The following is a 3,980-nucleotide window of genomic DNA, read 5'->3' on the forward strand; positions in this document are numbered from 1 at the left end:
CAGTCTTTTTTTCATGTCTAGTCGTGAAAATCTTAAAAAATAATCACTGATTTATTTCGCGGAACCCACCTTTTAAACCGACAAAATGTCTGTTTGAAGTCAGTTCACAAACTCTGTGTTAAATACTTGATGATACTAATGCTATTTCGATTTTAACATATTTGTATCGCAACATATATGTTTTATGTTAGTTCTATATACATATATGAAACGCGTTTATGTCATTTTTACTATCCTGCTGCGAGGTTAAATTTAAGAAAAGAAGCGACTCGCAGAAGAATGAAGTACGTGTACAACTCTATATAGCCTTTGAGAGCTACAAAGCTGGAATGACACTGGCTCTACACATCGCTTGTAAAACAACTGGCAGCTGGAGCAGAAAGGTCCCTGAGTGGCGACTGCATATTCCCTCCAACAAGAGGGACAGACAATCCCATTTCTCGAACGGTATTAGACTAATAATATTAGTCCACGAACTGTCAAGTCGTATGGGTTACCATGGCAACACACTAATAATATTAGACTAATATCGTTCGAGAAATGGGCCCCCGGTCACGGTCGCCGGGAGCCGCTGTATGATGGTAGCGCGAAGCAGTATCCGTAATATCTGTAAACGATGCCACAATGCTTAGAATTAAGGGAAAAGTAGATTAACTCACTATCCCACCATGGTGCCACCGATAGGACTTATTTAGTTCGATGAAATTTAAATCATATTAAATTGGAACAGACTTGTATTAGCTGTTTCTTTCCGTTTTCAAAAAAACAAAATCAACTCTATTTCCTGTGTAGAGAAAATCCAAATATTGCTACTGAAATTTGAACCTATAATAGTGTTATTATGGGTTCATATCTCAGTGGCAAATTTTGGATTTTCATTCGGCAGCACAGTTGTTAGAGCGGCGGACTGGTATCCCGGAATTGCGAATCTCGCCCGAGACAGTGAGTTTTTCCACTTTTTTTTAGACAGTCGTTTAGATCTTTGGGAAATCAATGAACCAATAATGTATGACAAATGTAAAAATATGGTTGCATACAACTTACTCAAAAATATGTCCCATAGTTCTTAATTCGTCCACATAAAAGCTATAGGACATATCTTTGAGTAAGATGTGTGCACCCATATTTTTACACTTGTACAGGTTTCATCTAAAGTAATTTTGAGATAGATTTTAAATATATGTGATATCAATCGACAATGAGTTACTTAGTATAAACTTAAGCGTTTTCTGAATAAATTTCTTCTATTCTATTCTATTCTAGTATACCTACCTTGTTTGTAACCGGTAAACATGAGATTCTAAATCAAGATCTTTATTCGGTAACATTTTAAAGTAACTACTACTAAAGTAAGTACTAATCGCGCTCGTTGAGGTTATTTTATAATTATTCCGTATAAATTGCCCGAGTTTTTTCTACTTAAAAACGTAGTGAACCAGTTGAGTTTGCACGGGAGCGCCGCAACAGTCTCTCGCCAGCGAAATAGACTACCCGTCCCTCTGTAATTAATACAGTTAGAAAAATACGGCTAGTCTATCTCTCGGTCAAGACATTATCGTGGTGCTCTTGTGCTAACGCGGCAGATTATTGTATATCAAAATATTTATTTATTTATTTAAATTTATTGCACAAAAGGAATAATTTACAATTGGCGAACTTAATGCCTAAAGACATTCTCTCAGTCAACCATTGGATCAAACAGAGACATATAGTGCGGGAGAGGTTAAAGTAATGACATACCTATATGCGAGGGAAATTACAACCGTGACTTCATTTATTATATGTGAATATAATAATATAAATCTACAACAATATGGTTAAACTCTACGACTTAAAATATAATATATAAAAGTTAAACTAATACATATTACGACATAGGAACATGCATATACAAGATTGACAACTTTATTCGAGTTCTGACAGACGATGCTCGCGGAGTTGTCGATAAAAACAGAAAACCGACTTCAGAAAGGAGTAAATAAAACATTACTCCTTTTATATGCGCTTGCATCTGATATTTCTGAAGTTAGGGCCACATATGAAAAATCTTACACATTCTTATCAGTCAATCACCTGAAACATGGGCGCCAGCGAGCCAATATATACTCTATTTCAAAGTATTAAGGTTACATTGAGAGAGCATGTCACGACGCCATAACCATATCACTTATTAAACGTTATTGCAATTATTTTGAAACGGCCCACGATATACTCGTCCAAGTCCAGCCCAGCGAGAATAACCTAGAATAACTTGAATTACCTGTAAAAAAAACAAGAATTTTAAATCTCACGGGAGTTTCGTAGTTAAAATGATTTAAGCGTTCTAACACATCATACACATTATCATCATCATCATCATCATCATCATACTCACGCGTTCATATGGTTCAAGTACTCAAGCTACAAAAAAAATACAATTAAATATGACTTAAACAGTTTAAAATTACCGCTTGTTAACTTTCTTATCAGGTGTTCTGTCAATTTTTCACGGGTATAAAATCCGACACTTTAATGATTAATTATATATACGTACCTACATGTTTAACTGCTATAATATGAGTAATTTATTCTTCAACCGATACTATGCATACACACTTATGATATGGTAATAGGGGGTGATCACACCGTACATATTGATCTATAGACATTGCCTCGTAGCGCTGTAGCGATCCATGCTGCGCTTCGTTTGCAATATTGTCAATTTTACTCTCTCTCTCTCTCTCTCTCTCTCTCTCTCTCTCTCTCTCTCTCTCACATGAAACAGGGATATCGCAAGCAACATAGCCATATGACTTTGACGTCTCGATTAGAGGACTTGACGCTTTGACCTATCTCGTTAATAAATAACTAATTAAGCAATCCAACTTTCGTAACCCGAAAATGTTTGAGGTTAATCGACAGGATGTGTGGCCAGTTCAGTTTTAAACTAATTGCATAAATTATTTTGGATGGATATTCTGATTTTTTTACTTTGTTCAGGCAGCATATGAACTTTTTGGGTCAACGGTGAAGTTTTATTTATTGTATATAATTACCGTTTTGCCTTATCGGTAGAGATCATACCTTCAAAGTTAAGAAGGAGTTGTGAAGTATGATATTGGGTTGGAATCCCGGTAGTTAATTACTGAATTAAAGCTGATTGTTCATATATACTTGCCTGGTATACATGCTACAAGGATGACTTAGTTTGAGGCGAGGTCGATTTTTGTAATTTCCCCAAAAATTTTAAGTAGTTGGGTATTCAGCGTGTATTTTTGATACGACCACATTTTTTAAGGGTAGCTAGTATAGGTCCTAATGAATGTTTAACTAAAAATAATAACTTACTTTTTGCCTACTTTCAATTTGCGGTTGTATTAAAAATACACGGTGTTTATTGTTATTTAAATTCATGTAAGTAATTTAATAGTTCAGCTGATCCGTTGCCGCCAACAATATCATACGAAGATTGCAGAAAACCGTTGAATTTGGATGGCGAACGACTGAATAGTGGGGATATCCTTAGGTTAGGTCCGCAAGTGGACGTTTTTGCTGACATAATGAAGTTTAGTAAATCGTTTCTAGCCAATAAACGCTCGAGTCTCGGCAATAAATAAAAGTTAGCTACACTTTTCAGACTAAGGACAGTCGCGCGCGAACGTCACGTCTCATGGCGATTTGGGTCACCGCTGTGTCGAAGGATTCGATAAAATTACACATTACCCTAAAAGCTCAGAATGTCCGAGCAACAGGTAAAATATACCTACTAAGCTTACCGCCTCTAACTGTCAAATCTCTTTTCGCAATTGCTGAAACTGTCGTCGTTGAATATTTGAAACAAAAAAATAAGTTCTGAGCATTTGCACGATATTTCGCAATGTTTGCTAAATGTGCTTGAAACATGAAACTAAGTTTAAGTTTAGCGTGATTAGAGAAAGTGTATATTAATTAATAGTGCAAAGTATTGATCAATTGTTTCAACGTGATTCTAAATATAAAAT

Source organism: Cydia pomonella, chromosome 7 (genome assembly GCF_033807575.1).
Source record: "Cydia pomonella isolate Wapato2018A chromosome 7, ilCydPomo1, whole genome shotgun sequence".
In the NCBI taxonomy this organism is placed as follows: Eukaryota; Metazoa; Arthropoda; class Insecta; order Lepidoptera; family Tortricidae; genus Cydia; species Cydia pomonella.